The 24,333-nt window shown below is 41.8% G+C and overlaps 1 protein-coding gene across 2 annotated transcripts in view; it reads left to right on the top strand.

The window, feature by feature from the left end:
* The window catches only part of NLGN1 (neuroligin 1), a 536,958-nt gene that overhangs the window by 261,243 nt on the left and 251,382 nt on the right, over window positions 1-24,333 (top strand). The gene's annotated exons all lie outside the window — the stretch shown is intronic.

Genomic DNA, 24,333 nt, shown 5'->3' on the forward strand with positions numbered 1-24,333 from the left:
GCTACAAATAAGAACATTAAAAAGTCATGTATTTCATACCATGGTTGAGATGAAGTTGGTACATCAAATGCATTCATGACCTTTCAAAGTTGAGTTTGGTTTAAAATAAGAGCATACATGAGTTAACACTTTCTGAATGATCTGAATGGCGGAATTACAAAGCCACATTAGGCTTTTTTAATCTCCGGACACAGCGGTATTAGTTCAGATGCTCATAGAATTCCAATGAGCGTTAGAGTTAATACCGCTGCAGCCAACGATAAAAATGGCTAACATGGCTTTGGAACAGGGAGGCGGGGGGGGGGAGGAGGTTAATTTGGAACGATCTCCCTATTTTAATAAGATCAGTAGGTCAATATACTATTTTTAGAAAACCTTTAAAGATAACCTTTAAAGATTCTTGGTAAAAAAAATTTTATCTTGAAATTTATCATCTTCTGTTGCTAATGTTCTATTTGAATATTTGTCATTGCGTTACGTTTAACTGGGTTTGTTCCCAGCAATAGAAATATATTGTTATCTGCCATGAACTTGTAAGGGCTTTGGCAGAATATAAGTCAGAATGTAATGTAATAAATGGCGACGTTGTATGATTAAGTCGGTTCATAAACAACGGCGCGAAAGACAAAAGCGCACGCCGACAATTGAGCGCAGTGCGCGCCGCCGCGCCGCTCTAAATTACAGTTTTTAGGGGCTCCGATGGGGTTTTTGTTGGGGAACCCCCCCAATTTACTTAATAGACATCGCGCCGGCGTTAGGGGGGGAGTTTGGGGGGTTTTCCCTAAAAACAGGGAAAAAGTGAAGTTTTCAGTAAAATGTGGGGGGTTTCAACCCCCCCCACAACGCCCCCACAACGTGGCGCGATGTCTATTAAGTAAAGTGGGAGGGTCCCCCCCATGCCCCCCCCCCGTCGGAGCGCTAAAAACAGTAATTTAGAGCGGCGTGGCGGCGCGCGCTGCACTCAATTGTCTGGGCACGCCTTTGTCCCGGCGCGCTTTTGACCTGACACCGATTAAGTCACACTGAATATGGTAGAGGGTGTGTGTTGTCGTAGCTTAAAGGACAAAGAAGTCAAAGTAATACTGGATAACCGGATAAGACTTCTCAGTATACAAATAAGCAAAATATATAACTGGCTTATAAAGTAAGTAAAGTGTTCACATACACTCAGAATTGTGAAATTTGACCAAGAGCGTTAGCTCCTATAGCCAAACCCACCGCCCCATCACTGTGTATGACTTATTTTGAAAAAGAGCTTGAAATGAACATACTGTTCAAATGCTCAACTAATTTTCAATGGCAAAAGAGAGAAAGAAGTTCCCACTTAGCTTCCAACTGACTGACACGTGATCGACAGTTACTTTTTAGGCGGCCACCACCGGACGACAATGCTTATAGAATCCAGGCCTAAATGCTAAGAAGCTCATTGTATACTTGTGAGCTTCGCAACATTTAGCATGTGCTAAATAAGTAAGAGGGTCCCTCAGTGTTCAGTGAAATTTCAGGAGGCATTGTGACGTTATTCCATAATATATTTTAAATCTTATGGAAACAACAGTAATAATAATATTCAGATCTGTTGGTGAAAATTTAAACCTGTTGTCGATTCCACACACAAATGCTGCAGTTTCCGCGTGGTTGCTATGCCCATCCTGCCTTTGTCGATTTTCTTCATTTCCATGTGTAAAATCTTTTGATAAACAGTTCTGTGCTATCTTTAACTAAAGTTTCCAAGTTTTATTAGTGCTTGATAAATCGCTTATTAAATACCTAAGCGATGTACAATTCAAGTAAGATAGAAATACAAATACACTGACCTTTAAATTAAAAAAAACATACTGGGTTAACACACATGAAACAAGAGGGTAGAGGGGGAAAGTTACAATATATTTGTAGAGGAAAATATACAATTAAGGGAAAAATAACTCAGGGAAGGGAAAAAAGTGAAATTATAGGATATTAAATCTAGCGTTAAAAAATAAAAATTTGTAAATCTGAGATTCATATGTTAAAAGCTTCCTTGAAAAAATAGGTTTTTAAAGCTCTTTTAAAAGAAATGAGGTCCTTTATGTCTCTAATGTACTGAGGTATAGAGTTCCATAAGGTAGGGGCGATAATTGAAAACATGTCTTGTCTTCTAGTACCAATAATTTTTAAAGATGGAACTGTTAACAGATTGTTTGAAGCTGATCGAAGGGTCCGTGAAACGTTATATGGAATGAGCAGTCTAGTGCTGAACTGAGGTTCATTATAGATCATAGATTTAAAAACTAGCAGTAATATTTTATACAAAATTCGATGAGCAATAGGAAGCCAATGGGAGTCTATCAGCAGAGGGGGTGACATGGTCAAATTTTTTTGCGTTATAAATTAGTTTGATTGCAGTGTTTTGGATGATTTGTAGCCTCCTTTTTTCTTTTTGCGGTATATTGAAAAAAAGGGAATTGCAGTATTCGATTTTGGAAATAATCAACGAGTGGATCAATATATTTATAGACTTAGGTTTAAGAAACTTGGATATAGAACGTTTCATACGTAATTTATAGAAACATGATTTAACTGTATTCCCTATATTATCGTGAAAAAGGACCGATGTTCCACAAAAAAACGAGATGAATCCGAAGACACAAAGGTGGAATGAAAAGTTCTTGAACACTTAGGTTTGTTCTGGTGCAAATGCTTATTATTCTCAAAATGTGAAATAAAAACAACTTGGATAACACTGAGTCTATGTCAGAGATGGTAGAACGATTTCTCTTTGGATAACAGAACTTGCTGCTAACAGTTTCAACAAAAGTTACCAAGTGTGAATTGTGTTCAGGATAGTATCATTGTTTCAGAGTACTCTAGGTCCATAGTCATTGAACATAGCCCGCGTAGGGTCTAATATTCAGGATTATAAGAACATAAGAATAGCCTTATGGGTCAGCCCAATGGTCCATCAAGCCCAGTAACCCAGTGTTCTTCAACCACCGGTCCATGGACCAGTGCCGGTCCACAGGGCCAGCACATGCATCAGGCCCCAAAACAGTGTTCTTCAACCGCCAATCCACGGTGCGATCAATGTGGCGTTATCTTCGAGCCAGCTCCCTCTTCCTAACTGATTCAGTGCACAAAGCCACGGGCAGCGGCTCCTACGGACATCCTGCGCCTGAACCGGAAGCCTTCTCTCTGACGTTGCAACGTCAAAGGGAAGGCTTCCAGATGAGGCACGGGACGTGCAAGGTGCAATTAGTGCTATTATGGGGCGGGGTCTGGGGTGGAGATTGGGTAGAGATAGGTGGCGTCTGGCCCACGACTTAGCCCAGTGTTCTTCAACCGCCGGTCCACAGAATAATTCTTTTATTTCTGACGGTCCATAGGTGTAAAAAGGTTGAAAAACACTGCAGTATCCTGTTCTCACGGTGGCCAATCCAGGTCACTTATACCTGGCCAAAACCCAAGGAGTAGCAACATTTCAGCATCCCAAAGAATAGCAAGATTCCAGAACCCCAGCGAGAGCAACATTCCAGAGCTGAGATTGTGATGTCATAGTGCCTCATTCCACAGTGCCTCAGAGCCAACCTCATCAGTGATATTACCGTGGCTTATTCTTGACCTATACTTGGCACACGCAAGAGCATGAGAATAGCCCGTTCTCACGGTGGCCAATCCAGGTCACTAGTACCTGGCCAAAACCCAAAGAGTAGCAACATTCCATGCTACCGAACCAGCGCAAGCAGTGGCTTCCCCCATGTCTTTCTCAATAACAGACTCTATGGACTTTTCCTCCAGGAAATTGTCCAAAGTCCAGAAAAATCATTGAACCATCTCTGACATAGACTCAGTGTGATCTAAGTTGTCTTTATTTGACATTTTGAGAATAAAGTACTAAACATTTGCACCAGAAGAAACCTGAGTGTCCAGGAACTTTTTGTCCTATCTTTAACTAAACCTTATCTACTTTAGGGCTTCTTTTACAAAGCCACGCAGCAAACTTGCTGACGTCCATTCATTCCCTATGGATGTAAGAGCGATTCCTGTTAGCCCAGCTTTGTAAAAAAAAAAAAAAAAGGTGGAGGTAATTTTTTAGCTTTGGGGGTAATTTTGAGAGATAATCAGGAGTCTTTGACTCTTCTGGATAAAAAAAAAATCTGCCCTCCTTGGAAATGTTGCTGCACTTTGATGTAAGATCAGCCTTTTTCTATTTTGTTATTAAAGGGTAGTCACAGAAGTGAATTCCAGGTTAAAAAAATCCTTCCTTATTTAGAAAAGACAAATCCATTCCTGTCGTTATGGATACCTTACCCAATATTCACACAATGCACAGGGTATGCAACACAGACTCTGTTATGTCCAAAATCTTACACTTACATTAGTTGTATTAAAACACATAGAACAATGAGAAGGAAAATGGCTCTATTTAAATTGAAATACTCATTAGGTGCTGACAATAGGCTGGTCATCTGCACTTTCCTTAGACAGAAACTCCTTTGGTTCACTGCAGATGGTCACAATACAGAATTACAAGCGCTGGAAAAAGAGAATGGAAGAACAATTTTCATGTGTTAATTAATATTAATGAGGATGAAACTATGGCAATAGATGACTGGAGCTGAAAAAGGCAATTTGGCCTGATGTGTCAGGGGAGTCCAGCACACTTAATCCTGGTACAATTTAGTAGTAGCCATGCTGGGTTCCAGCTATTAGCACCAGAGGGATAGTAAGATAATACGTTTGCCGGTATTGAAAAGCAGGAGCTATATGGGCTTAGCATAGCATAGCATATGGCCAGATCATCTTTTTCAGGATTAGGCTTATACCACAAAATTTTTCTGCACAAGACAGATAAAAACAGTTAAAGAACAGCAAAAGAAAGAGGGAAAAACAGTAGTGACTTATTTTTTGTGTTCTATATATCAGTCTAGGGCAGGGGTGGGCAACTTCGGTCCTCGAGGGCCAGAATCCAATCGGATTTTCAGGATTTCCCCAATGAATATGCATGAGATCTCTTTGCATGCACTGCTTTCAATGCATATTCATTGGGGAAATCCTGAAAACCCGACTGGATTCTAGCTCTCGAGGACCGGAGTTGCACCCCCTCCCCCATGGTCTAGGGCAGGGGTAGGCAATTCTAGTCCTCGAGAGCTGGAGCCAGTTCAGGTTTTCAGGATAGCCACAATAAATATGCATGAGATAGATTTGCATCTCAAGGAGGCAGTGCAAGTAAATCCATCTCATACATATTCATTGTGTATATCCTGAAAACCTGACCTGGCTCCGGCTCTCGAGGACCGGAATTGCTTACCCCTGGTCTAGGGTATTGTTATTTTTAAATGTTATTTGATATCTTCATTCTGTTTTGTATTTAATTTTTCTAAATTATTATCTAAACTAAAGGCAGATAATGTAAAATACTGAATGCTAAACCTGACCAATAGTTTAGTAATAAGGAATTGTAAACTTATAACAATTATCAAGATGCTTAGGAAAAGTGGTGATTAATAATTTGGGTGGTGATATAAAAAAACAAAACGGAGGAGGCATTAGTTGTTGATTTATAAGGTTACTGTTATATTGTTTATAAAATTGTACCTCCTCTGCATGTTATTGATAACACATGTAACAAATCAAAAGTATTAAAAGAAGGTCTGACAGTCAATACCTTAATATTGGCTGTCCTTCCTATCTTGCTATATTACTGAAATACATGCTGCATCTCTTTCTTTTTCTGATTTTACCAAACCTCTCTCGGCACTCTAATGTAATTGAAATTTGTTACCAATGTACTTGACAATATTTTTCTGTAACATCGCTGTATATATACAGTCTCTTCCCCTGTAAACTGCTCTGAACTGCTTGTGGTATCTGCGGTATACAAAATAAAGTTGTTATTATTATTACTATTATATTTTAATCTCTAGCCTTGTGGTTCTAATCTCTATCCGTATTACTTGAATCTCATCTCTGTTTTGTTTTATCATGCATGATTTTCGAATTATACACTATTGGCAGTATGCATTAAAAGTCAAAAACACTGATTTGTTTCCAAAATGGAAGGGCAAATTTTGTTGAGATGTTATATTCTATTTCAAATGAAAGCACGCCTCTTACAGTATATACAGTGTTTCCCGCAAATTTGCAAATCGCGGACTCGCTTATTCGCGGTCTGCTCCAACCACCTCTTCCTGTAGTAAAGTTGGGCTACACCAATCAGGAGCTGCGTGTCAAAGCAGCTTCTGATTGGTGTAGCCCAGGGGTCTTAAAGTCCCTCCTCGAGGGCCGCAATCCAGTCGGGTTTTCAGGATTTCCCCAATGAACATGCATGAGATCTATGTGCATGCACTGCTTTCAGTGCATGTTCATTGGGGAAATCCTGAAAACCCGACTGGATTGCGGCCCTGAAGGAGGGACTTTGAGATCCCTGACTCAGAGGGACTCTCTTCTCTCTGCAAAGGTCATTCATATTCTTCTAGGGCAGGGGTGTCAAAGTCCTTCCTCGAGGGCCGCAATCCAGTCGGGTTTTCAGGATTTCCCCAATGAACATGCATGAGATCTATGTGCACGCAGGGCTTTCAGTGCATGTTCACTGGGGACATCCTGAAAGCCCGACTGGATTGCGGCCCCTCAAGGAGGGACTTTGAGATTCCTGGTGTAGCCCGACTTTACTACAGGAAGTGGCGGTCGGAGCACACCGCGAGTGATTTTCTTCACCCGCTGGCGCTCCAGTTGCCCTCTCCTGCCTCAAAGTCGCGGGGATTCCTGGAATGGAACCCCTGTGAATTTCGGGGGAGTACTGTACCACGTATCCAGCCTCTGTGGTTAGCATGGTATGATAGAATACATTTCCAATGCACTATTTGCTGACATTACTTCAGAAAACTGCAACTCACTACGTTAAGGCTGAATTAATCAGCTGGCCCCTGCTTTTGTGCAGCAGTAAATTTCGTGTGCTAATGAGGGACCCCTGCAGCCCCAAATCATTAATACACTCCATTAAACAATGACTAGCACGGAATCCTCCCCAATCTTACATTTGCATTCATTAGTTTTACGGACCTCTTATGCATAGTATAATGAAGACGGAGAGGCAAGCTGTACTTATATTTAGTGCTAGAATCAGCACTTAACTCCTTTTCCTGTGTCCGTCTGCACTTACGTTGTCTCTTCCTGGAGTGTTCTCTGAAATTAACAGCGATGCTACCAGGCCCAGAGCCCTTACTACTAGTGTTGTGCCAGTGCTGCGCTATATCATCCTCCAGAGTCTGTCAATCTGACAAATACTTTAACATGGTACAAGATTTTAGTATCTCTGTGGCTAGTTACGGTCTATAGCATTGTGAAACATGGGCCATGGCTGGGTAAAATTCAACAAGCACATTGACCTTGCCAAAGTAAGCTCAAGGTCAAAGGTGCCCCATGAGAGAATGCAGGATGTCTCCACAATAAAGGGAATAATGAATCAAACTAACACTAACCCCCATCATTGCTATGCTACGCTAATGTGTGCATGTTATCTCCTATGGATGCGTTAGTGGTTAGCGCATGCGTCGATTTAATGCGCGCTAAAACGCTTAGCGCACCTTAGTAAAAGAGGGCCTAAAGCACATCAAAATAAAATAGACAAAAAATGGGTAAATCTCTGGAAAAATTGTAGTACATTGTAGAGCAGGGCTGCCCAAGTCCGGTCCTCGAGATCTACTGGCAGGCCAGGTTTTCAGGATATCCACAATGAATATGCATGAGAGAGAGATTTGCATACCAAGAAGGCAGTGCAGGCAAATCTCTCTCATGCATATTCATTGTGGATATCCTGAAAACCTGGCCTGCCAGTAGATCTTGAGGACTGGACTTGGGCAGCCCTGTTGTAGAGGGTAGACGAGGTATGAGGAATAGAAGAAAAACATTTGTGTAGTACTTCCCCCTTTAATTGTTCAACAGCATATCCCCAAAATATATTTGTTCAGTTTGTACAAAGGTTTGGACAAGTTCCCGAAGGAAAAGTCCATAAATTGCTGGTGAGACAGACATGGGGGAAGCCACTGATTGCCCTGGATCGGTGGCTACTTGTGATTTGGATTACTGGGCTAGATGGACCACTAGTCTGACCCAGTAAGGCTGTTCTTATGTTAATCTATCCTTGCATACTTCAGACGAAATGATGTTCAATGCATGGCTATGTTTCTGCTCACATTTTGCACAGATAAATACTATCCTGTTCAAGTGGGAAACCGTTGTCTTGTCTTTCCCTTTACTCTGTGTTCCACCCCCTGTCCTGAACTTCACTTTATGCATCTGACAAAGTAGACTCTGGTGCATGAAAGCTCATGCCTCAATCTATTAGTTAATTCAGCCATTCCCAACCTTGTCCTCGGGACGCAACCTGGTCCTGTTGGGTTTTCAGGATATTCATAATGAATATGGATGAGATACCGTAGATTTGTAAGCACTGTCTCAATTACACGGGAGTCTAACTCCTGAATATTTGTTGTAGATAACCTGAAAACCTGAGGGTATTCCAGTGACTGGGTTGATGCACGCAAAAGAGACACGTATCTGCCACAAAGCACCACACTAAACCAAAAAGCAGGTCAATACAGAATGAAGAAGTCTGATTTATTAATGCCAAGCACCTGGCTTGGCCATGTTATGCCCACAGGCTGCGTCAGGGGTAATAACTGCAGGGGAAAATTCAAACACAACCCCTGTCAGCCTGCACTTCCAAACTACAAAGCAAAGCGGTATTTCCTCTTTCAGACTAGCATCATATCCACCTGTTTTGTGAGTTAGTCAATAAGGTATCACCTTCTGTCATGGTCTTGATGTTACCAAATTCGTAGAGAGTGGAATGGGAAGGTAGAGTTATCAGATGGCCAGATTTCCACGGGCATGTCCCCCTTTTGAGGACGTGTCTGGGGGGGGGGTCTGGACGGCTTTTCCAAAACCCGGCACTTTGCTTCCCGACATCATTGCGACGGGAAGGGGCATCCGTGCACGCGTGGATGCAACGCGGTGATGTCATGAGCGCATGATGTCATTGCATCGTGATGCAATGCGTCATGTCTGCGCACATGCAGATACCATCTGGGGCAGAGCAGGGCAGGAAAGAGGCAGAACTTGGCGATCCTGTGGGCAGGGCCGTGGGTCCGGATTTTCCCAAAGGAAAATCTAGTAACCCTATGGGAAGAGCCAATGGGGCTTTGGTGGGACCCATAATTTGCCTTACACATCAGCAACCAAAGAACTTGTGGAGGGAGGGCATGGCTGGAGATTGGTTTGTTCGACCCGCCAATTAAACAGGTGTTCCGTTGCCCCAACCCAATTTGCTGGCTCTCCAAGGTCTGGTGTAGAATTCATTGTTGCCAGTTATACTACAAAGGGGTCCTTTTATCAAGCCGCGCTAGCGGAGTTAGCGCTTCGGGCATTCCATCCCGCGCCAACCCCCGCGGCAGCCTAAAATCCTAACGCCTCGTCAATGGAGGCGTTAGTTTCAAGTTTTCAAGTTTCAAGTTTTATTTACATTTGATGTATCGCTTATAAAAAATATCTAAGCGATGTACAATTTAAAAACCAGCAGATTGTGGTAATACATATAATTTATCTAAGTTATACAATTGACAAAACAATTTGGACAAACATGAATAGGTAGGAAGGAAGGGGAAAGTTACAATTACATTATTTGTTAAAATTTACATAGAATGGATAATACAGTAGGTATAATTGGGATGAAGCAAGAGAAAAGAATATTAGAGACATATGAGAGTCTAAAATAGATCATATCATAAATCAAATGCATCTTGAAATAAGTATGATTTTAACAATTTTTTAAAAGAGATAAGATCTTTTTCATTTTTAATAAAATTTGGGAGGGAGTTCCACAATGAGGGAGCCACCACTGAAAACATATCTTTACGTCTAGTACCGATTATTCTTAATGAAGGAACTGAAAGCTGATTAGATAAAGATGATCTTAGGGATCGAGAAGGGTTATATGGAACTATCATTTTTGATATGAATTGGGGTTCATTTGAGAATGTTTTATAAACTAGGAATAAGGTTTTGAAAGTGATTCGGTGAGAAATTGGAAGCCAGTGAGATTTGATAAGTAAAGGGGTAACGTGATCGTATTTTTTCGCTTTGTGAATTAATTTAATTGCGGTATTTTGTATAATTTGAAGTCGTCTCCTTTCTTTCTGGGATATGTTTATTAGGAGAGAATTACAGTAATCTAATTTTGAGATAATTAACGAATGAACCAAAATGTTGATAGATTTGGGGTCTAAAAAGGTGGAAATGGAGCGTAGGAGCCGAAGTCTGTAAAAACAGGATTTAACTGTTTCGCTGATATGGTTATGAAATGAGAGATCCGTGTCAATTATTACTCCGAGAATTTTCATTTGAGAAACAGATTCAAGAGGAGAGTCATTTAGTAAGAATGGAGCTTTTAGAGTTATGTTTCCTAGCGCGGCAGGCGGTTTAACGCGCCTTGATAAAAGGACCCCAAAGTGTATTTATTCAAAGCAATGTGGCCCTGGAGCCTATTTTTATAACCACAAATCCAGGAATTCAGCCCTTATAACCTTCTGATTCACATATAAAGCAACGTCTCCTGCAGTTGAAATGAAACAAGATTTTCACTGCAGTCTTCCTGTGTATTTCCTGTGTATTTCTATTACTTTATTTTGTGTAGAATATACGTTTATACTAAACTCACGCTGCCACTAACTTTGAGATCAATTTTATTCTTCTTACCGGGCAGCTCATCGATGCTTTTTTCACTGCAGCAACATACTGGAAGAAATTCAGTAGGGGCATATCTAATCGATACCACTTAAACATTTTCACTCACCAGTTTGCCGTTCCTGCTTACCATTCAGCTGAAATCCTCCCGGTGGTCCTCCTCTCCGAGGCATGCAACGCTAGTGTGATTTATTGGCTTGTAATTTGATACCTCAATGCAATTCACAGTGTCTTAGTTATGATAGGCGCGGCACTGCGCAATTGGTGGGATAGAGGTCTGCTGTATTTTATCTTATTCTCACATGATGCAATCTGTGACTCTTTGGGACTTATTAGAGTTCCTCCATATCAGGTTTTCAACCAGCCCCAAATAGAGCAGATACTTTTTATATGATTAAAAAAGAATGATAGAAGGATTCAAGTCACTTTTCAATGGGAATATTTGAAATAATTTGAGAAGCAAGTTTCGAGTTTATTAAAAAATTTGTTGTGCACGCAATGCTCAATGCGTATGACAGTTTAAAATTAGGAAACAAACAATAAAACAACTTTATAGAAATAAACATACAATATATACGTACAAATATTTACCAGTACAAAAAGGAAAGGAGGGTGAACTACAATCTTTAAAGAAAATAGAGATACATTTAGGGAAAAAACAACTGGAGGGTAATAAAGATAATCTTGAAAGTAGAAAATGACACGGTGACAAAATTCCTCTCCGTTCCTGTCCCCGCGGATAACCGCGGGAAACCATCTTCATGTCATTCTTTAAGGAGAGAGGGAAGAATCAGAGTAGGAATGGCCACAACCACTGACCCGCAAGCTTTGCTTTGAAGAATGCTGGTGTCGAAGGACTGAGGTTGAGAATGACAGTCTCTGGTATCCAGAGCAGATATTGTGATGTCATAATGCCTCATTCCACCAGTGCCTAAGAGCCAATCACATCAGTGATATCACAATGGCTTCAGTATCCTTGGCTCACATAAGAATCAGAGTATGAAGGGCCACAACCACTGACCCGCAAGCTTTGCTTAGAAGAATGCTGAGATTGAGCAGCAACATTCCAGAGCAGATATTGTGATGTCATAATGCCTCATTCCACCACTGCCTAAGAACCAATCACATCAGTGATGTCATAATGGCTTCATTATACTTGGTTCACATAAGCACAGCCACTGACCCGCATACTTTGCTTTGAAGAATGCTGGTGTAGAAGGACTGAGGTTGAAACAGACACTACAGAATGACAGTCTCTGGTATCCAGAGCAGATATTGTGATGTCATAATGCCTCATTCCACCAGTGCCTAAGAGCCAATCACATCAGTGATGTCACAATGGCTTCATTATCCTTGGCTCACATAAGAATCAGAGTATGAATGGCCACAACCACTGATCCACAAGCTTTGCTTTGAAGAATGCTGGTGTAGAAGGATTGAGGTTGAAACAGACACTACAGAATGACAGTCTCTGGTATCCAGAGCAGATATTGTGATGTCATAATGCCTCATTCCACCAGTGCCTAAGAGCCAATCACATCAGTGATGTCACAATGGCTTCATTATCCTTGGCTCACATAAGAATCAGAGCATGAATGGCCACAACCACTGACCCTCAAGCTTTGCTTTGAAGAATGCTGGTGTAGAAGGACCGAGGTTGAAATAGACACTAGAAAATGACATGGGATTATTTCCCGCGGTTATCCGCGGGGACGGGAACAGTGACGAATTTTGTCACCGTGTCATTCTCTACTTGAAAGCATAGCTAAGCCTAGAGGAGAAGGTAAAGAAGATTGCGACCTATACGTAAAGTCAGATTAAAATTAGGTATTAGAGCATATTGATGATGGATGAATTATGCTATCTGTGTCTCAAATGCGTCCTCAAAGATTAATGTGAAATACAACCCAGTTCATAATGTGTTGCCAGTACATGCTATCGATAAATAATCACACTATTGTGCAATAGTGAACACTATTGATGAGCTGGGAAAAATGAAATTTTGGATTGAAAACAATACAAAACATTTCCCAAGTCCATTTATTTCTTCAATTTTCTATACAGTTCTCCCAAGGGAGCTCAGAACAGTTTACATGAATTTATTCAAGTCCTGTCTGTCCTGGCGGGCTCACAATCTATCTAATGTACCTGGGGCAACGGGGGGATTAAGTGACTTGCCCCAGGGTCGCAAGGAGCAGCACGGGTTTGAGCCCACAAGTTCAGGGTGCTGAGGCTGTAGCTTTAACCACTGCAAATCCCTACTGGCTAATGCCACAATACATCTCCTCCTCTGTCCTGGTGTATCCCACTGGACTTGCATGCTGGAAGGAGCAGGGATCATTAGTCTGTAGCTTTAGGAGTGGAAAGCAGAATTACATCTGGCTGACCCCTGTGCTTTTTAGGGAGTGAAGGCAGAATGCAGTGGAACATTGCAGCTTAGAAAAAAATGCTGCAGAACAAAGAAGAAAGTGGTGCCCCTTTTCCTTATGGTATACAGTAACTTCAAAGGCGGGATGCTTCAGTGTCTCTCTCTTTGACGAGTTCTCACATCCTTCCCCTGGTTCTGCACCTGAGACCACCTAACTGATAAAATATCCAGCCTTACTTCTTTATCCATCTGGGAGTTTGGAGTGCAAATTTTGCAAGATTCACAACACAATTTTCTTCCGTTGGTATTTATCCTGTGCAACATTTATTTATTTCCAATTTATTTCGTGATAAATGTTTTATGTAGTATTGTTTTTAAAAAAAAATCTTCATTGAAAACAAATTACAATGCAAAGATGAAAAAACAACAATAAGCATGAAGGAAATAAATCGCAATTGCATAACCAAGATACGCTTGGCTCTTCTGCTAGCTTTAAGAGAAGATGCAACTAACCAGCAGGTTGCACATTTAGGGGCAGATTCTGTAAAGGACGTCTAAAAGTTAAGACGTCCAGGAGCACAATGCTGACCGCGATTCTATAATGCATAGATGTATTATAGAGAATCGCGCTCAGTGGCACTGAGCAAATCTATTTGTTAGATGTCCATCATGCCTAGTAGTCTGCTCAGGTGGCGACCCTAGGGTCAAAGACCAGCGCCCTAACTGAGACTAGCCCTATCAGTATACATCCTTGTTCAGCAGGAACTTATCTAACTTTGTTTTGAATCCCTGGAGGGTGTTTTCCCCTATAACAGCCTCTGGAAGAGCGTTCCAGCTTTCTACCACTCTTTGGGTGAAGAAGAACTTCCTTACGTTCGTGCGGAATCTATCCCCTTTTAATTTTAGAGAGTGCCCTCTCGTTCTCTCTACCTTGGAGAGGGTGAACAACCTGTCCTTATCTACCAAGTCTATCCCCTTCAGTACCTTGAATGTTTCGATCATGTCCCCTCTCAATCTCCTCTGTTCGAGGGAGAAGAGGTCCAGTTTCTCTAATCTTTCACTGTACGGCAGCTCCTCCAGCCCCTTAACCATTTTAGTCGCTCTTCGAGTAGTACCGTGTCCTTTTTCATGTACGGCGACCAGTGATGGACGCAGTACTCCAGGTGAGGGCGCACCATGGCCCGGTATAGCGGCATAACCTTCTCTGATCTGTTCGTGATCCCCTTCTTTATCATTCCTAGCATTCTGTTTGCCCTTTTTGCTGCCGCTGCACATTGTGTGGACGGCTTCATCGACTTGTCGATCAGAACTCCCAAGTCCCTTTCCAAGTACCGCCCCTGACATCCAGTATTCGTGCATGAGATTTTTGTTACCTACATGCATCACTGTACACTTGTCCACGTTGAACCTCATCTGCCATGTCGATGCCCATTCTTCGAGCCTGATTATGTCACATTGCAGATCTTCGCAGTCCCCTTCACTCACGTTATCATTAACTACTAAGGCCCCAAGGAATGCAGCATATAGCAGCTGTCAATCTTCAATTGCATGCTGTTTATAGAATCAAGCTCAACTGTAGGCAGTTAGGCGTATAAATACTGGTATTCTGTAACCTGCCTGAGGGGCCCTTGACGTTGCATGCTCTGGAATAGCAATTAAGGACAGTTATGCACATAACTGCTAATTTGTATCACTTTGCACCAATTAAGGCCAATTATAGCCCAAACAAATGTCTGTTAACTCTAATTAATAGCCAATTATTGAATTAAGTCATGTGCACAACTGTTAGTGTTCTATAACTTGCATGTGCAAATTTGCACGCTAGTTGGACATTTGAGCACACACGTTTATAGAATTAGGGCAGTGTCTTGCAAACTTTGCAAAGCAGTGGCACACTAAACTGGTGGCCACCCATACGTGAAGGCCCTGAGCCTCCAGTGGGGGGGTGCTGGAAAGGAAGAGGTGTGGAGAGGCGCTGGCTTTGGCCGACTGCCTATAGGATGTGCCTCTCGCCGCATGAGGCACATCCCACAGGCAGTTAGCCAAAGCCAGCGCCTCTCCTCCTCCCTGGCATCTCAAAGCACACCTGGAATCTTGGACGGCACACTAGTATGCCACGGCATACAGTTTGAAATACACTGAATTAGGGGGTTAACTCCTAATTGCATAGCCTATTGTGAGGCAGAGAATGACCATAGACCTCCAATTGCAGGTAGTATGCGGTCACAGACAGACAGACATAATCTTCTTGCTGCTTTTCATACCGGAACACCTAAAAATAATTAAAAAGCGTTTTCTGTGTTGGATAAAGACCTTTATGAAGGCTTTGGTATCAGAAAGGTTCTTGTGTTCCCAGTGGCGTAGTAAAGATGAGCGGCGACCGGTGCATTGGTGTCCCTCATCCTCCCTCGCCTGATGCACGCGCACGCCCCCTTCCCTTTCCCGTACCTTTTTAATTTCTCCGGCTTCAGCAGCGTGCCCACATCGGTGTCGGCTCGCCCTTTGACGTCACTTCCTAGGTGCGGGTCCCGGAAGTGACGTCGGAGCGCCGATGCCAACGTGGATAGCAATCGTACGTCGGGGAAGTAAAAAAGATACGGGAGAAGGCATGGGGTGCACGCACACCTGGCAATAAGAGGAGTGTGGGGGGCGGAGAGGAGGGGGTGCGGTGCCTTTAGGAAGACCACACCCGGGACGGACCGCCCCCCCCCCCATCCGCCTTACTATGCCACTGTTTGTTGCTGCCTATCCACAGCAGAGAATGTTTAGAAGGCTCTTCTTGTACAGAATTATTTGTATCTCACTGAAGCACCAGCTGCAGGTTCATCTTTCATGTGTCGGGTAATTTGCAATCTCTGGCTTCAGCTCTTCAAAATATTTTGCCTCCAAGGGCTCTAATAGGCCTTCAAGGAAAAATAGTTTAGACGGTGTTTGTTTCAGCTCATCACAAAACTGTCTGAAGGTTGAGAGCGTGATTCATGAAAATGCTTCTGTATAACCAATATGGGGTCTTGTTTAGGTTGTATTTCATTTTTTCTAAATTCATTGAAGACCGTGAGCGTACTATTAGGAACAAAGAAAGATTTTGGATATTTCCTTGCAAAGGGCAGTGAAAAGAAAATAATGTTATAGACTTCTACAGCATGTAATCGGAGAACAGCAAGGACAGATCAAGAACAAATATGCATATTTTATATCACCATTCATGTTACTAGTGTACTATGGGGCTCATAATCAAAACTTAAACAAGTCTAAAAACCCGCCCAAGTTGGCACTTGGATGACCTAAAAGACAATAATAATCAAACCGAGTTTCTGCATGTGTCGTGGGACTTTATAAGGCCTCTGGATGCCACTGCTGAAAGGGGCGTATCTGGAGGAGTGGTTTGGACAGTATGTGGGCGGGATGAGGGCCAACCTAGACTTAGTCATCTTTCAGAGATAATTGAATGTTTTACTAGACATCCCGGACGAAACTTAAACGTTGTGAGTTAGACAATGTAAAAACGGGTATAAATGCCAAAAATGGAATCCAAAATGACCAGATAACCACTACAGAGACAAAGTAAAGACCCGCACACACTCCCCCCAGTGTTCACTGACTCCCTCACATCCCCACAAAGATCAGAAAAATAAAGTACATACCTGTCTCCAGAACATCAGCACCTGGTATAGGAAAGCCTAATAGAGCTGCACACAGGTGTCTTAAATAGTCTGGGGAGGGGGGGGGGGGTGAGCTAAGAAGGACCCAGGCCCATAAGCCTCTCTAATCACTACATTTATGGTGGAACATGTGTGCCAACCAAAACCCCCCCAAATCCTACTCTACTGCTATATAGGTGCCACCTGCGGCCATAAGGGCTATTGGGGTTGTGGATGGGTATAGTGGGTTTGGGGGTGGGAGTTCTGGTGAGATGTTTACCTGGCACCCTTTTTGTGAAGTTTACAGCAGTGCCTTGTAAGGTGCCCCACTGCTCTGTTGCAATGTCTGGGTGGCCAGTCCATTATAAGATTGCCCTCTCCCACGTCCAAATGGTCTTGTTCTGGGCATTGGAGATTTGATGAAATTATGGTTGAAAATGTGGTATAATATATTTAGAGGCCATTAGAAAAACTCAAAAATGAACACACAATTGTAAATTACTGGTTTTCACTAAATTAAATTACTAATTGTCGTTTTATAAAAAATACTCAGTTTAATAATTTATTTTAAATTTTAAATATTATAAGTGTTTTGGGAACAAGCCTCAGACCTTGGAGTGCATTATTCCCATACTGGGATATTTTCAAGAGAGAAGGAAAAACCTACTTCTCCTGCCTCCTTCTGACATCACCAGCTTAAATCTCGCCTCCCTACCAATTAATAAACTTCTACTCTCAAGACTACCTATATCTTATTATATGAATTTCTTAACTTTATTGATTACATTATAAATTAATTTTAGTATTTAAAAAAAACTTATTTAAATAGTTTACTAAATAATACTTATAAGATATATAAAATTTATTTTATAGTATAGAGGAAATGTAGAGGACATATATATTACAAAACAATCCATGTGCCATTCTTGAAACTCAGGACCAACTACTGCTTGTAATTCTCAATGCATCTAATTATTATCTTTTTTAATTCATTTGTTTTCCATTTTATTTCAATAATTGAGCCTTTTCATTTCTTCAATTAAAGTGCATAGTGCTGGAAAACTTCCAAGCTGCAGAATTTATAAAGTTCAGTTCATAATTTGACATCCATTAAATAGACTTCATATGTTTAAAGTGCGTAGTGCTGAAAAACTTTCAGAAAATGTGAAAATGTGATATAAATATAGACATCTTGGCGGTCTGGGCGAACAATAGCCTGTACAATCCAGAGAGATGATTTTTGAAAAAAATATTCTAGACGTATTTTTTGAAAATGGGCACTTTCTCACTGCCGACTTTGGGCGTCCAAATTGGACTTAGACATGTTTTGATTATGCCCCTCCATGGGTCCAATTCTGTATATGGCACCTAGAAAATTGGCACTGACCAATAAGGTGCTAAGTGTGATTCTATAAAGCACTGCTATGTGTCCGAACTTTTAGGCCAGTGGTTTTTTGACCTGAATGCCTATGCCTAAGCTGATCCTGCTGAAGGGGCTGTTGGGTAAGATTTGCATCTTTGTGGATGATACCAAAATCTGCAATAAAGTAACGCCCCCCCAATGGTGTGAATAATAGGAGGAAGGACCTAGCAAAGCTTGAAGAATGTTCTGAAATTTAGCAGCTAGGATCTAATGCTATGAAATGCAAGGTCATACATTTGGGCTACAAAAACCTGAGAGAACAGTACAGGTTAGGGCAGGGATCTCAAAGTCCCTCCTTGAGGGCCGCAATCCAGTCGGGTTTTCAGGATTTCCCCAATGAATATTCATTGAAAGCAGTGCATGCACATAGATCTCATGCATATTCATTGGGGAAATCCTGAAAACCCGACTGGATTGCGGCCCTCAAGGAGGGACTTTGAGACCCCTGGGTTAGGGGGTGAAGAACTTTTGTCCATGAAAGAGAAGTGGGACTTGGGAGTGATAGTATGTGATGATTGAAAAGGCAATGGTGAAAGCTAGAACAATGCTAGGGTGCATAGGGAGTGGATTGGCCAGTAAGAAAAAGGAGGTATTGATGCCCCTTTATAAGACTCTGGTGAGACCTCGTTTAGAATATTGTGTACAATTCTAGAGACCACACCTTCAAATACATATAAATTGGATGGAGTTGGTCCACAAAAGGGCTGCTACAAAATTGGTTAGTTACTTTTGCCAAAAAGCGTATGGGGACAGACTTCTAGAACTCAATATGTATACTCTAGAACAGGGGTAGGCAATTCCGGTCCTCGAGAGCCGGAGCCAGGTCAGGTTTTCAGGATCTCCACCATGAATAGGTATGAGATGGATTTGCATGCACTGCCTCCTTGAGATGCAAATCTATCTCGTGCCTATTTATTGTGGATATCCTGAAAACCTGACCTGGCTCCGGCTCTCGAGGATCGGAATTGCCTACCCCTGCTCTAGAAGAAAGGCAAGGGAGAGGGGATATGATAGAGATGTCTAAATATCTCTGTGGTATTAATGTGCAGGAGGTGATCCTTTTTCAAATGACGGAAAGCTTCAGAATGAGAGGGCATAGGATGAACTTAAGAGGTGAAAAGGCTCAGGAACAATCTAAGAAAATACATTTTTATAGAAATGGTGGTAGATAGAATAGTCTCCCAGTAGAGGTGGTGGAGACAATGACTGTGTTTGAATTCAGTGGCATAGTAAGGGTGAGTGGCGCCCCTCCCCCGCCCCTTTCCTTTCCCTTTTTAACTTCTCCGGCATGATCCGCATGCCCATGTCTGTGTTGGCTCGCCCTTTGATGTCACTTCCTAGGCGTGGGTCCTGGAGGTGACATCAGAGAGGGGCATGTGCGTGTGGCAAGGAGAGGAGCGGGGTTGGGGCAGAGAGGAGGAGTGGTGCCATGCCTTTAGGAAGACCACACGTGGGGCAAACTGTTCCACCCCCTACACCTCCATTACTATGCCACTGTTTGAATTCAAGAATGTGTGGGACAGGCACAAGGGATCTTTTAGGGAGAGGAGGGGGGGGGTGCTGTGGATGGGCAGACAGGATGGGCCATTTGGCCTTTATCGGCTGTCATGTTTCTATGTCAAAAATCATGTCCATCAGTGAAGCAAGCTAATACAATCTTTCATTCTGAGAATATGATGAATCTTATATTTCTGTCTTTCACTCCTATGCTTGTTGCACCAAAATACCGACTATAGCTTGGGGAATTTATTTTCCTGTTAGGGTATGCCGTATGCCTCTCTCTGCTAGAGCTGGTCTGATTGAATCAATCATGATGAATGAAAGGGCAGGGACAGACCATCCACTTCTATAACTGTCTTGTGTGATAGAAAAGATTTTCTTTTAAAGGCTTGTGGCTGGAGGCAGGCACTGACCAGGCAGAGAATGCAGAGGCTCCTGACTTTGGAGGGAAGTGTGTAGCATAAATGAGGTGCCATCGTACCGTTACATTAAGTGTGTTGTGAATAGCACTGAGAGCAAGCAAGACAAAACTGCAGATCTGTACAAGACGCAGGCAAAATTTATTTGTGACAAAAAAATATATATAAAAAATTTTTTTTAAAACCCTTTACCAATCAGGGGACCCGACACGGTCCGTGTTTTGGACAAACCTTCGTCAGGGGTCCTAATAGAGTACAAATATAACATAAAATATATATTATAATTAAAAAATACATAACAAATGACTAAGAATCCATCATAACAAAAGAATGGTGTATCAAACAAACTTATACCAAAGTTTGTGAAAGGTATGACAAAAGTACGCATGTGCACAAGAAGAAAAATATATAAATAAATAAAAAGAACAAACGTGGAGATAAAATACATGCAAAAATAAGATAAGTAACATTAATAAACTATAAATATATACCAAAGATATGTGAAAAGATATGTGTAAAATGCAAGGATAGACACACAAAGAAAGCGTTACACCATTCTTTTGTCGTACCTTTCACAAACTTTGGTATAAGTTCGTTTGATACACCATTCTTTTGTTATGATGGATTCTTAGTCATTTGTTATGTTTTTTTTAATTATAATATATATTTTATGTTACATTTGTACTCTATTAGGACCCCTGACGAAGGTTTGTCCAAAACACGGACCGTGTCGGGTCCCCTGATTGGTAAAGGGTTTTAAAAAAAAATTTTTATATATATTTTTTTGTCACAAATAAATTTTGCCTGCGTCTTGTACAGATCTGCAGTTTTGTCTTGTTTGCTCTTGGTTGTTTCTTTACTGCAGTTTAGGTTGGAACTCTTCTTTTTGTTTTGTCGCTTTGTGAATAGCACTGCCACTGATAAAAATAAAAACTTGTGTAATGATTGGGAAAAGAGCCGTTTAAAAGTGGGCAGTTTGCTTTACTCAACGGTCTCAACGATATTGCATCTCTGAGCACAGCAAAAAAAAATTTTTTTTTAAAAGTTTTCTGAATGATGTTACTTGGTGCATTTTGTGCATTTTGATTTTGGAAGAAATTCTTTTGCACCAGCTTTCCATTTTCTTGTATCCCAACGCCATTTGGGTTTCCAACGTAAATCAGGTGCCCTAAAAGAAGCTGCATTTAGCTGTAACATTGGCATGGCCGCTTATGTCAATTCAGTGAAGGTGTAAGTGGGCATACCTATGTGTGCTATGTCATGCCTGCAACCTGTATTAGACAAAACACCCAAGACATGCCCATGCTCCGTCTACATTCATGCCCCCCATACAGTTGCTCTCTAAGACAGTGCTCTTCAACCACCGGTCCATGGACCAGTGCCGGTCCACAGAAATTTCCTGCCGGTGCACAGGGCCAGCACGTGCATCAGGCCCCACACAGTGTTCTTCAACCGCCGGTCCACGGTGCGATCGATGCAGCGTTATCTTCGAGCCAGCTCCCTCTTCCTAACTGATTCAGTGCACAAAGCCACGGGCAGTGGTTCCTACGGGCATCCTGCGCCTGAACCGGAAGCCTTCTCTCTGACGTTGCAACCTCAGAGGGAAGACTTCCAGATGAGGCACAGGACATGCAAGATGCAATTAGTACTATTATGGGGGTGGGGTCTGGGGTGGAGATTGGGTAGAGATGGGCGGGATCTGGCCCACGACTTAGCCCCTTGTTCTTCAACCGCCGGTCCACGGACCGATGCCGGTCCACAGAATAATTATTTTATTTCTGCCAGTCCATAGGTGTAAAAAGGATGAAAAACACTGCTCTAAGAGATCCTTTTACCAAGCTCCGATAAAGAACTAATGAATGCTTACCACAGCTTAAAATGGCATACTGCGGGGCCTGTGAAAGGTTGGAGATATGCATGCTAAAAAACATATTTTGTTGTCAACAGGGGCGGGTCTGTGGACAAAGAGTAGGTGTGTCTGTGCTAATTGGCACAGCTATATTACTGTGTGCTAACTGATTCACGCAGGATTAGCGTGTCAACCCTTACCGCCTACAAATAGGTGGCAGTAGGGGTTCACATGCTAATTTTGGTTAATGACGGTGAACTAATGGCAACATTAGCGCATGGTTCAAAATGAAGAGGGAAACAAAGCACAAGACAACCAAGCAGAGCAAATAGTCCAAAGGGGCCTCCAGATGATGGTGATCAACGCTTTATTGAGAAAAGACCCAACACGTGCTGTGTTTTGGTGTGCCCGCCTGAATCAGGAGTCTGTTTGAAACAATTTTGTTAGTAAAAATCAACACAATTATAAAACATGACAGATATCATACATAGTAACATAGTAGATGACGGCAGATAAAGACCCGAATGGTCCATCCAGTCTGCCCAACCTGATTCAATTTAAATTTTTTTTTTTTTTCTTCTTAGCTATTTCTGGGCAAGAATCCAAAGCTTTACCCGGTACTATGCTTGGGTTCCACCTGCCGAAATGTATGAGATCTATTAGCATACAATGAAAGCATTGCATGCAAATAGATCTCATGCATATTCATTGGGGAAATCCTGAAAACCCGACTGGATTCCGGCCCTCGAGGAGGGACTTTGACACCCCTGCTTTATGGTGAGGCTTAGTAAAAGGACCCCTTAGGAATTTAAGGGCATATTTTATAGAATAATGCCTAGCCCTTACATGCGTAAATACCAATTATTGGCACTAACTAGAATGGAGTGGTAGCCTAGTGGCTAATGCAGTGGCCTGAGAACGTGGGAGACTTGGTTCAGTTCTCTGTGGATCAATTTTTTACTTCTTCAAAAAATTACAAAGATTAAGGGACACTTGATGAAGTTACAGAGAGATACTTTTAAAACCAATAGGAGGACATATTGTTTCACTCAGAGAATTGTTGAGCTCTGGAACGTGTTGCTAGAGGATGTGGTAAGAGCGGTTAACATAGCTGGTATTAAGAAAGGTTTGGACAAGTTCCTTTTGAGACAGATATGGGGAAGTCAATGCTTGCCCTGGATCGGTGGCATGGAATGTTGCTACTCTTTGGAGTTCCAGAATGTTGCTACTATCTGGGGTTTTGTCAGGGTTTTGAAGATGGGCTTCTGGGGTAGACGGACTTTTGGTCTGACCCAGTAAGGCTATTCTTATGTTCTTGTGACTCTGGGCAAAGTCACTTATCCTCCATTGCCCCAGGTACAAAATAAATGTCTGTATATAAAATACATTGGATCTTTTCCAGATAAGCCCTGCCAAAAAGTTAACCCCCGCCACCCAAAAAAAATTATAAAAAAGAGGCGCTATCTCTAGAAAGTAAAGTAGGGGGGTTCCCCCCCCACACACCCCGTCGGAGCCCTTAAAAAAATGGTCTAATCTAATCTAATCTAAACCTTGTTTATATACCGCATCATCTCCATGAGAATGGAGCTCGACACGGTTTACAAGTTTATCCTATTTTTTGATAATGTTAAATTTCATATCCTCTTTTTTATAATCGTTTTTGGGTACTCCGACGGGGGGGGGGCGTGAGGGGGGAACCCCCCACTTTACTTTATACACATCGCGCCGCGTTGTGGGGCCGTTGTGCTGAGAACTACACTGGTTAATAATAATAATAATAATAATAATTTTATTTCTTATATACCGCTATACCATAAGTTCGAAGTGGTTTACAAAGAAGGTCGTGCGCTGGCAAAAGGTGGCGGGGCTTAACTTTCGGCGCGTCCACTTTTTCCATTAGTGGCGGGGCTTATCTGGAAAAGATCCAATACATTAACTACTTTCATTATAATGACAGTAAGGTGGTATATCAAATCATATTCCCTAATCACACACATAAGTGTTATTATTACAGAAATAAAGAACAGTTATTGGCACATAAATTAAAGGCTAACAAAACATAACTAACAAACTATTTTGAGGATCATAGTTTTCACTTAAGTATTGGACACTTCAAATGGACATTTAATAGAAAAAAAGAAAAATAGTATAAAAAGACACTCACCAAAATTTAAATTCCTTTCTACCTAAACTAAACTAAACTAAGCCTAAAGTTTATATACCGCATCATCTCCACGGAAGTGGAACTCGACACAGTTTACAAAGCTTAAAAATATAAGAAGAGAGAGGAGAAAGATTTACAGGAGCATATGAATAGAGGGGATGTAAACAGGAGAAGAAATGTTATATGTTATATGTTAGAAAAAAGCCAGGTTTTCAGTTGTTTGCGGAATAGTTGGAGGGAGTCCAGGTTC

This window comes from Geotrypetes seraphini, chromosome 9, assembly GCF_902459505.1.
Source record: "Geotrypetes seraphini chromosome 9, aGeoSer1.1, whole genome shotgun sequence".
NCBI lineage: Eukaryota > Metazoa > Chordata > Amphibia > Gymnophiona > Dermophiidae > Geotrypetes > Geotrypetes seraphini.